This window comes from Bidens hawaiensis, unplaced genomic scaffold (genome assembly GCF_021521415.1).
Source record: "Bidens hawaiensis isolate Kalapana, Puna unplaced genomic scaffold, B.hawaiensis_p1.1 tig00051758_1, whole genome shotgun sequence".
NCBI classification, from domain to species: domain Eukaryota; kingdom Viridiplantae; phylum Streptophyta; class Magnoliopsida; order Asterales; family Asteraceae; genus Bidens; species Bidens hawaiensis.
The window spans coordinates 74,726-87,293 of NW_027499300.1; positions in this window are offsets into that span (position 1 = coordinate 74,726).

Below are 12,568 nucleotides of genomic sequence, written 5' to 3' on the forward strand. Positions count from 1 at the left end.
ATTAGATCAACATGGCTCTGATATGTAAGACCCCGAATCCCGGGAATCCTACAGTTGGTATTCATACAAAATGCTTAGAAAATACTTAAACTCGAAAACAATTCATTCCATTAAAATAACCAATTCAGAGTATAATTCAGCGGAAAATCATAATTAATAAAACAAGTACCCAAAACCCGGGAATTATGCCCGAAACCAAATTGAAATGTATTTGATAAAACTTTTAAAAGAAATGTTTAATATTTAAATATTCCATCCAAGTATGCCCTTCACCGTCCAAGTAGCTTCATGCACGTCCAAGCGGTAAGGCATCCTCCTCCTAACCTGAAACTCACACTAACATGCACACAAAGTTAGCTTAAGCTGAGTGAGTTCAAGTTTTAATAAATAATATCAATAATTAATAATCATAATAGTCATTCCAAGGATTTTAAAAATAAATGGGATACATCAGCCAGGCCATAATCATCAATAAATAATCATCTTCATATATATATATATAAACATCTTTATATTCACATCCCTATATATATATATATAAACATCTTTATAATCACATCCCTATATATGTATATATAAACATCCAAGTAATAACATCAGGGTCGAGCACACGTACAACCCAACCACGTAACATCTCATCCAACATATGCAACATAAGGTAGTCATACGCAAACATCCTTAGTCGATAACGACCAATTAAAATCAGGGTCTAGCACACGTACAACCCAAACACATAACATCTCATCCAACGTATGCAAACTCAAAGTAGGCATACGTAACATCCGTAGTCGATAACGACTACTAACCTCGCCAAATATTGGCCATACAATAATACATACGTACATACGATAATATCATCTCAAGGCCTACCCTATACAAGTAAGCCCATCCAAAATAATTTTAAATAATTCTTCAAGCAAAATCGATTAGGTGTGCATGCTAGCCCAGAATCTTAAAAGAGTAAAAAGGGGGCATCATGAACTCACCTGAAACAAGACACGTATTCACCATGAGCTAGATACTCCCCAAGAAATCCCAAAACTCAAACACCTGTCGGTTTACATACAAGCATTACAATCGACATCGAAAGGACTCGTTTATCCTACGAGACGTTCTAACAAGGTTTGAGTTACCTAAAGCCTCGACCTCATCAAACTCAATGATAATAGCCCCTGGGGCCTTACATTCACCAACACGACCCTTAGATACTCCCGTGAATAAAGAATTCCCAATTTACCCCCGGAAGCACTAGGTGACACTAACACGCGCGTTTAAGAGTCGTTTAGGCCGTTAACATCCAACTCATCCCCGTGTGGACCTAATATGATAAAATCACAGCCAACAAGTCCACACGATGCTACACGAGTCAAATGGGTTGGTAACTCGCAAGTACAACGCACCAACTATTCAATAAACACAATTGCGCGTTGTACCGACCCGTTTTGAGTAACCGACAACCAATTCAGCCCCATAACTTATAAAAATGATTTTTCAACAGTCCGTACATCAAACCAAGTTCCCCCGAGCTCAATTGGTCATTAATCACTTCAACCCTCTCGTTAAACGCATCAAACTACAATTCTAGTCAACCGAACACTAACAATCAAGCTACAACTAGTTGACCAATCTAACGAACACCAATGAGCATGATTTTTAAGTATGATATAACTAGGAAGATTGTGGTGCAAAAACTCACTTCAAACAGCCCCGACAAGAACACAATTGAACATCCACCGGTTAAGCCTAAAACGAACTTATCGATCAATAACAAGTAAAACGTGCAGATTTTAGCATGCGAAGATGCATTTTATTACATAGGATAACATTTGAAATAAATTATTAAATTTTTATCAGACTTTAATAAATGTCTTAGTTTTATAAAAATATTTTTATTATATTTTTCTAGTGGACACAAAAATTATAAAAATTCCTCTAACACAGCAAGGTACGTGCAGCTATTTCAGTGCGCAACAAAATAGTTTTATTTTTATAAAATTCATTACCGAACCAAATTAAATGATTTCAATTGGTTTTGATTCTTAACTTAAAATATTAAGTTCTAGAAGTGGAACCAACTAATTTGGACTTTTTGAAAAAGAGTTATGATGTCGGGAAGACAGACCAGAATCTGTCATCCCGCATCAGCTTTGACACTCGATCTTATAAATTCCTAAAAACCATTCAAATCTCGTCCAAAAATTACATATTACACCTTTCTGGAAACTAGACTCAAAGTAGAACATCATGGATATAAGAATCGATCAAAAACAATGGATTATCATCGCGTTACAGACCCTACAATAAATGTATACGAATCTGTCAGCAAACTGTTATCATCAAAACTCAACCACGTGTTCGATAACGGGTTTAATGGTGAAAAAGATTTGCATGGACGTTAGACTAACCTTGAATTGAAGTTTTACATCCTAATCTTGGCTGAAAAAAGAAAAACAAAGGCTTTGAGCCGCTGCCCTGGTTGCGATCGGCTGGAACAAAGAGGAGGGCTAGGGTTTTGGTAACATATTATAAAAGTTACACTCTAGCCCCTTGAGTTGAAAGGATGCAGCAAATCTTGGATGAAAAATAAGTAATTTTAACATACCGGGATGACGAGAGTGTCCCCGAGAAAGGCCAGATAAACCCCGAGGGATGTACATACTTTACATGCTTTTAAATCATTGAAACAAAAATTAACGGGTGTTACATGATACCACTTGAAAGAGCCGATAAGGATCTAGATCTTAGGATGAAATTGATTGATTCGCTGATGTGGTACACGATTAAGCCTGATTACGTTACCGTGTGTAGTGTGTGTATCGAGAGTGAATTTGGGCAGCGTAACGAGAGGGTAAGCAGAAATAATCAGAACTGTTAATTAGAAAAAAATTACAGGGGTATTTATAGAGGATGACCTCATTCGTTAAAATAGACTTAACGAATGTGTCATTCGTTACATTAACCTAACGAATAAACAAACTTATTCGTTAATACATTTATCATAGCAATAGCCTTCATTCGTTATGTTCCATTCGTTAAGCTGGGTTAACGAATGGGACTTACATTAATACGGATGTGACCCATTCGTTACGGAGTAACGAATGTGCCTTACAATTAGGCGAATGGCATATTTACATTAACAACCCCTATAATACTAAACTATTACATTATCAGATGATGAAGACCGAGACGTACAAAAAATGTATCAACACTTAACGAGCGAGTTAGGTTTGATAAACTGAAGGTCAAATGTTATAATTGCGGGGATTTTGGCCACTTTGCCAAAGAGTGTGATAAACCGAGAAAGGAGTATTCGGGACCATGCAATTCTGAGAAAACTCTGGGTAAGAATTCATCGAGAGTGATCAAAGTAAGAAGAGTTCATCAGAGGGTGACAAGAATAAGTCGACCAACACTCAAGCTCTCGTTGCAAATGAAGGTGTAGACTGGTCTCAACGGTTATTGGGAAATCAAGCTAACCTTGCTGTTGTTGAACCAGTTGAAAAGTTTGAAGATGCTAGCTGCGATAATGTTTCTGAAGAAAGTGACTCCTCAGATGTGGAAACTTATTCTGATCAAAGTTCATATGTGCAAACCAAATCAGAACATTTGGTTTCTGAGCAAATCGAATCATTTGCCTGGATGGCAAAAATTGAAGAGGTATGTCCTAATCTTCAATTTAACGTATTTGAATCTTCAGCTGTTGTGACTGAGTATGCTGTATGTGCTGAACTCAAAATCAAACTTGAATCGGCTTTACATCAGAATACTACTCTCACATAAGATCATTTCATGATCAATGAATGCTATCGATAGAAATCCAAATTACTAGAAGAATCTACATTAAAAATTAAAAATCTGACTGAAAGCAATCATGATCACAAAGCTGAAGTTCAATGTTAGATAATTGTTGTTGAACAACATTTCAAGGAGATTCTCCGACTCCGAACCTGCATTTCAAACCTAGAAAATGAAGTTTTAGAACTAAAAAACAAACTTGAAAAATTTCGAGATTCTTCGTTTCTTTTAAATGAGATTATTGAAGTTAATAATTCTCATAAGAAAAATGGGAAAGCGGGTTTAGGATACGTTGAGATTCCTCCACCTTTTAAAGGAGATTACTGTAGTATTCCTGATGTGAAACAATGTCCAGAAATGCCTACTATTGAATCTGATAATGTTAACAAACTATACAACTCAAGAACTGGTTCACAATAAAAGTAAAATAGTGTTTACCAAAAATGATTTGGACGGTTCTATTGAGGAGTTGTCTGAACCAAATGAGATTGTCAAAAATGAGAACATACCAGCTGACAATCACATCTTGTGTGAACCCGAGGAGTTTGAACAAGCAGTTTATAGTTCAAAGCCTTCTGGTGATTCATCAAAAACTCCTAAGGTATTCCCTGAAGTACCTAAATCAGATAAACCCTCTGTGTCTGATGAGGAGTTGATGAGGTTCATCAATCCTCAACCTAAATCTTCAAGTGGGAAGATAATTAAGTTAAAAGGATTGTCGAAAGTGTTTTCGGATAAGGAAGTTCCTTTGAATCTTCTTAATCCTGAAATTATTGAAAGTGTCTTTCAAGACGACACGTCAAAAGTTACTGAACTTGAACAAAGATTTAACAAATCAAAATTTGAGAATGTTCAAGAGAATACAAATGGCAACAAGTTTAAACCTATAAAGTTTGTAAAATCATCCGCTATGGAGGATTCTTCGAATTCTACCAATCTGGAATTTTATCAAAATAAAAAGGGATTAAAACATGAAGTTCCAAAGAAAGTAACTTTTGAAAAGTCTAAGATTGATAATCCTCAACCTGTGCATGAAAGCAAACCAAGTGTTTCACCAAAAAAATTGTTAGACACACGTTTATGCTTTAAATGTGGGGAACCGGGTCATGTTTCAAAGAAATGTAAAGCAAAGGTTAATGATATCAAGTCGTCATCAACCTGAAAGACTGAAATGAAAAAGAATATGGAAGAAAATCAAATTGATTAATGTTTTATAATGTATTCAAATGTTTATTCGAAGAAAATCGTTCGGGTTGAAACATTTAATGTATTAAACAAATTTGATTACCGTGCTCAACCAATTTGTAAAAACACTTATTCGGGAATAATACGTGATGGTTACTTAAAGAAAAAAATCAAGAAACCCGTCACCTATTCTCAAGTACCGAATGCAAGTGTTAAGTTCAATTTATCCCCGAAAATTTCGAAGGGAGAGCCCAAGACTGAGGCTTGGGCTGCCTTTTTGAACTAATCATTTTATCTTGTTGTGCAGAGTTCATCCAGGTCTGGTTTAAGTCACAAATGGATATTGGACAGTGGATGTTCTCAGCATATAACTGGCAACTTGATCATCTCAACAATGTTCGAGATATTCAGGGAGGATATGTAGTGCTTGCTAGTAACAACGGAGGAATGATTACAAAGGAAAGAAAGTTTCAAACGGGAAAGTGACGTTTGAAAAGGTTAATTATTATGAAAAAGTGGATCATAATCTATTGAGCGTGTCACAGATTTGTGATAAGAAGTATACAACTGTTTTCACAGACAAAGAATGTGTTATCCTTCAACCGGGTTACACTATTCCGGAAGATATGGTTGTCATGCGATCACCTCGGTCGAATGATATTTATGTCCTTGACATGAATATTAATGTAAACGTTTCACCCTCAGAAACGTGTTTTGTCTCCAAAGCAATGGAGAAATACTCGATTCTATGGCATCGACGCATGGGACACATTCACATACGCAAGATGAACTTTCTTATTTCTAATGACTTGGTGGATGGTGTATCTCTAAATAACTTCAAGATTAATGATCATTGCGTTTCTTGCACATCCGAGTAAATCAATTAACTCGATTGTTACACCACTAGAAAGACTTCATATGGATTTGTTCGGTCCTATGAATCGTGCTAGTATCGCGGGTGATTTTTATTGCTTAGTTGTGACATATGACTTCTCGAGATATTCATGGTGTTATTTATGGGGTTGAAAGATCAGACGCCTGTATTAATTCAGAACCTTATCACGAAGATCAAATCACTTTACAAACTAAAAGTGAGATGAATTCGTAGTGATTATGGAACTGAGTTCAGGAATAATGTTTTGGATTTCTTCTGTGTTCAGAAGAGAATTCATCAGGAATTCAGTGCGCCGTATGTTCCTCAACAAAATGGTGTGTCTTAACAGAAAAATCATACGTTGATTGAGGCTGCGAGAACAATGCTTGCTGAGTCTAAGCTTCCTGTTCAATTCTGGAACGAAGCTGTGAATACGGCTTGCTACACACTGAATCGCGTACTAACAGTAAAGAGGTTCAAGAAAACAAGCTACGAACTTCTGAACAATCGTAAGCCGAACTTAAAGTATTTGGAACCTTTCGGGTGTTCGTGTACTGTATTGAAGAGAGATGCCGGGAAGTTTAATGAAAAGGCATTTTAGGGATACCTTTTGGGATACAATTCTCCTAAGAAGATGATCTTCAATATCTCTTCAAGTAGTGTGAATGAATGGTAACATGTTGATTGCCAAAGTTATACTACTCCTCCAACTAGTACGGATCCCGATTGGATGTTCGATTACGATGGGTTATTTAATTCATTTACGTCAGTGGTTGAAGAAGTACCTAATGATTTTATTAGATCATATTTGGAAGAACAATGTCTTCCTATTCCAAGATCTTCTTCGGTCGATGTAGATGACTCTCCTAATGTATCAGAAACATTAAATGAGGTTTCTGAGTCTTCCGATGATGCTGATTTTGTTGATTCATCATCAGTTCCATTAGATGAAGCTCCAGAAACAAACGAGCCGATTCTAATTGTTGATGACTCACCAACTATCTCTTTAGACACAGCGGAGGAAAATATCACCAATCTGGGTGATAACGTATCTGTACCTACTAATCATTCCTTAAGAATTCACTCTAATCATCCGCAGGAACAGATAATTAGTGATGTGAATGACAGGGTTCGTACAAGACACCAATTAGCTAATGTATGTGATGATATGGTTGGCTGTAACTTATCTCCTACTGAGGATTCGATAGTATGTGCTTATGCGGATTTGCACTTTTTGGGTATCCTTATTATTGCACAATACACCTGCTTCCTATCACAGATTGAACCGACAAGTGTCATGATGGCACTCAAGGAACCGTCTTGGGTTGAAGCTATGCAGGAGGAGCTGCAACAGTTCGTGAAACTTGGTGTATGGGATCTCATTGATAAACCCGATCGTGTTAAGAATGCTATACCGACAAAATGGGTTTTTAAGTGCAAAAAGGACGACCGCGGGGTAATCGTGAGAAACAAAGCACGATTGGTCGTATTGGGTTACAATCAACAGGAAGGCATTGATTATACCGAAGTATATGCTTTTGTGGTATGACTGAAGGCTATGCGTATTTTTCTTGCCTATGCAGCCTATAAGAATTTAAGGTTTATCAGATGGATGTGAAATTGGCGTTCTTAAACGGAGCTATTCATGAAGAAGTGTACGTGAAGCAGCCTCTCGGTTTCGAGGATCCAGACTTTCCAGAGCGTGTTTATCGATTAAACATGGCTCTTTATGGTTTACACCACGCCCTGAGAGCCTGGTACAGCACGTTGGCTGACCATTTGATTGAAAGTGGATTCAAGAGGGGAACTGTAGATTGTACTTTGTTTTATAAAAATGTTGGTGATGATCTGATGCTCGTCCAAATCTATGTGGACAACATTATTTTCGGTTCGACAAACGACAGCCTGTGCAAAGATTTCGAGAAGACGATGCAAACCAAATTCGAGATGAGTTCGATGGGAGAGATGAGCTTTTTCTTAGGATTGCAAGTTCACCAGTCTGATTCCGGGATCTTTATCCATCAGACCAAATACGTGAACGATGTCTTGAGCCGATTCAAGATATCAGACGACAAGATTCCTTCGACCCCTCTTCCCGTGGGTCACAATATATCACCAGATGAATTGGAGGATACCGTAGATCCAACCCTGTATCGAGCAATGATCAGATCTATTATGTATTTGACTGCATCTAGACCTGATATCATGTTTGCTGTTTGTTTGTGTGACAGGTACCAATCGAGTCCCCGAGTGACTCATCTGGCGGCAGTAAAGCGTATCTTACATTATCTGAGGGGAAATCCCGACATCGGGTTGTGGTACCCCAAGGAAGATAAGTTTGATCTCACCGCTTTACTGATTCGGACTATGGAGGATGCAAGTTCAAAGTCTACAACAGCGGGTTGTCAGTTTTTAGGAAACGGGCTTGTTTCCTGGCAGTGTAAGAAGCAGACGACGGTTTCAACTTCAACAGCCGAAGCGGAGTATGTGGCGGCCTCGAGTTGCTGCTCACAGGTTCTCTGGATCTAGCAACATTTGCAGGATTACAGTTTGAAATTTCTAACTACTCCTATTTTTATTGACAATTCGGCCGCTATTTCTATCACCAAAAATACAGTTCATCATTCAAAAACCAAACACATTGAAATCCGTTATCACTTTATACGTGATTGCTTTAAAAAGAAATTAATTTCTATTGATAAAATTCACATGGATTTTCAAAAGGCTGATCTTTATACCAAGGCATTTGATAAAACACGTTTTCAATACTTGCTGGGTATAAATGGTTTAAAAAGATTAACAGATATTCAACAGCTCGGTTGAATCATTTTTATTTTCGTTTTTCTTATTTTTTTAGTTGTCGTTTTTAGGGGGAGAAATATATAAAATCCAAAAAGATTGAGAGAAAATTAAAAACTCCAAAAACATTCAAACATTGAAAAATTCAAAAACATTGAAAAATGGTCCTCATAATAAGTTTAGAAGCAAAAAGGGAAAATTATAGTACATTGGTTACTTGCTCCTAAGTCCAGTAAAAAGTAATAAAAGACTGTGTGCTTAATTGCATTGATGTATTGGTAGGTCTTTTGACAAACCAGTACGGACTAGTAAGTGATATAAACATAAATTGCTGAATACTCAGGGAGATTAGTTCTATAAAAGGTCTTGATAATGATGGCAGAAATGTAATATTCCGGTCATACTCAAGCCTTCTAATCAATTTGAAAACAATTTTAAGAAAAAGAGTCTAGTTGGTGGTTAACGCTTCAACGATGTATGGTCTTATAGCCTTAAATCCTGTATTGACGGGATGCTTTAGGATTCCGGATTTCATTGGGTCTTTATGCGGTTTTACATCTGGTATTCATTTCGATGAATATTAAAAAAATGCTTGTAAAAGCGAACCCACAGTGTAATTGCTTAAGTCTCTAAACTTGATCGCAAAAAGTACTTCGTGTACAAAATGAACTACAGACTTGATCAAACCACGCTGTGAGTCATACATTGTCCCATTGCTCGCGTCTTATTACCATTAAGAAACGGACCACAAGGGACACAATATCTGTAAACCGACAGATGAAATCGTGCATACTCATCCTTGGGTACGGACCTTAGGGTATTGCTTGATAACGGGGGTATGTCTTGTAGTGGGGATTACGGACTATAATTGCTTAAAAAGAATAATCATTTTACATCAAATTGGTTCTAAGGTTTAAGTCAAGTTGGGGTGATTTGGAGAAAATCAAATTACGCTTGAATCAAGATTTCAAACGAACTCTTTCTGATATTTGTACCTAATTGAACCAATTAAGAAATATCACCGAAAGTTCTAAAAAATTTGTTAGAAAATTTAAGTGGACAATAATACAAATAATCAACTTAACATCAGTCACAATAAAAGCTGAAAATATAACTATGATGAACGGAAATTTTAGTCAATATGATTCCCTGGTCAAACTCACAAAAATATGTACTGGTTTGTTAGATGTTAGTTACTTTACTGCTTTACATTTACTACATTTTATTTTAGTTTAAAATTTCAAAATCCAAAAATATTTTAGCCTTTTCTACTTTATTTTCGATTTACCAAGCTGGCGAATAATTCAAAACAAACGGAAAAAGTTTGTTACCCCAAATTTAAGTTAATCGTGCTTAACGTATTGTCAACCGGTATTGGTTGTTTTTAATGTAAAAATCCGTTTAATTTAAACCGTACCGATCTTTGATCGGGTGATTTAATGTAATTTCAATTGAAACATTAATGGACTTAATTGGATCGTTAATGGGCTTAATTGATTATTTAAATCATTGAAAACCCTAATTGGTTTTTAATATTATTTAAATCCTTAATGAGATCTTTATCTCATTCGTTAAAGAAATTTTGGTGATTTGTTAATTGTTTTAACGAATGTTAAGCCATTCGTTATTTAAACATAACGAATGAGTTTCTCATTCGTTATAAAGACATTCACTTCCGTTGTGCATAACGAATGGAAGACATTCGCTTAATCATTTAATGAATGTAACGATTTTAATGTATCATTCGTTAAGATTTTACCGAACGACTTTTAATTCGTTATAAAGTTGACGAATAAGAGAGTTAATGAAATATTCGTTAAAGGTTGACGAGTGGAAACCTTATTCGTTTAAAAGGTTGACGAATCAGGTTTATTAATTTACCGAATGGGGCCATTTGTTAGTTCAAAATTTGAACGAATGACCTCGGAAAGTGTACCATTATTGGGTTTATAAACCCAAGGTTAGATGAATGGCTATTCATTCGCCATTTCCTATTTCAATACCAACTTAAACAAAACTCTGGCAAAATTTTCTAGAAATCTATTATTTGCATATTATCCAGATTAATTAACATCTTCTTATTCTACAGGTATCGACGGTCTCAATGATATGAGATTCGAGTGATTTCATCGGAGTTTTAGGGTTTAATAGATTCATGAGATCATTGAATATTAACTGAATCGTTAAACTTTCATAAAACGTATATTAGGGTCAATTTTAGTACAGATGATCCTTGTTTAGTGTATTAAAATGATTTCCGATCATTGTCGTTGTGCTTAATTGTTTATGTAATAGAAGATCAAATGTTTCTAAGATATTCATTGTCGTTTTTTACTTTAATTAGTCAAAATTAAATTGTAAAATTGACTCATGTTAGTCAAAGTGGGTAATGAAGTCAGATCCGTTATTTTTATAACGAATGATAGTCAGATTCGTTAACTTGTTAACGAATGACTATATGATTCGTTAAAGTAGTAACCAATAAGAATAACGAATCTGAGTTGATACGTTAAAGTATTGATAATAAAATTCGTTAGTTTAACGAATGATTTAACATATTTGTCTGATTCGTTATTATAACGAATGAAAGATATTTCATGTATAACGAATGTCTCATTCGTGTGATGGACTTTCGTTAATCAGTATTATTTTATTTTTTTAATCTCTTACTAATACTTTATTGTAGATTTAAAAGTTATAGCAGACGAGAATATTCAAAACCCTATTCCCGAGCAAAATCCCGATGCTAATCCTGAACAACAGCCTCAAGCTCAAGATCAACCTGAGGAACAAACTCCAGTTTTATTATCATGGAATAAAAGCCATAACATTTGTGCTTTTCTAGAGACGGAATTTGAAGACTCACCGATCTTTGAAGGCATGATTCGTTTCTTATTACGCTCCAGGATATAGAAGGCCATCTCTACACATACGGTGGTTTATCAAAGCATTATTCGAGCCTTTTGGGATACCGCTAGACTTAATGAGACCAAGAATCAGATAGAAGCGGTTATTTAGGATAAACGAGTGGTTATTGATATTGGAGTTATTAGGAGACTCGTTGAATTTTCATGATACAATAGACTATAGATGCGAGTTTGAAAAGGATTTGATTCGTGGGTTGTTTGGATGGATTAAGTATAATGGTGATTTGGGAAGGTTGATGTACAACAAAGCAAACTTGTGCGAGCAGTACAAGTATTTGCTTCATGTTTTGATTCATTGTCTCGGTGGACGAAAAGGAGGCTTTGATGAGTGTCGTGTGAAGCTTTAGTCTGCGTTTGTTGCCTTAGTGTTGAATAAACCATTCAATTTCTCTGAATTGGTTTATTATCACTTGAAGGAGAATCTTATGAGCCGTCACAAGTTCCTTATGTATCCGAGATTCTTGCAAATGATGATCAATGATCTCCAGCCTGACTTAATTAAAGATCAAGATGATGTATTAAAGCTTGACCGGATGAATGCAGAGACTATGAGACATTTACGAACTTATCGTGGTCAAAGCATTCAAGATCGTCCTAAGTTTAAATGCTTGATTGGTCATCTTGCTAACATTGACTATCAAGAGCCACCTAATGATCGTTGGGCTCATGATGATTCGGATTCTGAGCGTGAAGGTGGTGATGGTGGTGACGGTGGTGGTGATGGTGGTCCAAGACCACAAGCTCAACTAACGTATGAGCAAAAACGTAAGCATAAGGGGAAAGAACCGGTGGTAGATAAGGGAGAGAAACCAAAGAGACAACGTGTCAGACGTGGTTCAGGTATCGAGATATCGAGTCAACCGTTTGAGCGATCTACTCCACCTGTACATGTACCGGTATATGTATCTGTTTCAGCTGTTGTTCCTTCTTCTCCAGTACCATAGAGTATTCTGAGATCTCCAATTCCTGTTGTTACTCAATCTCCTAC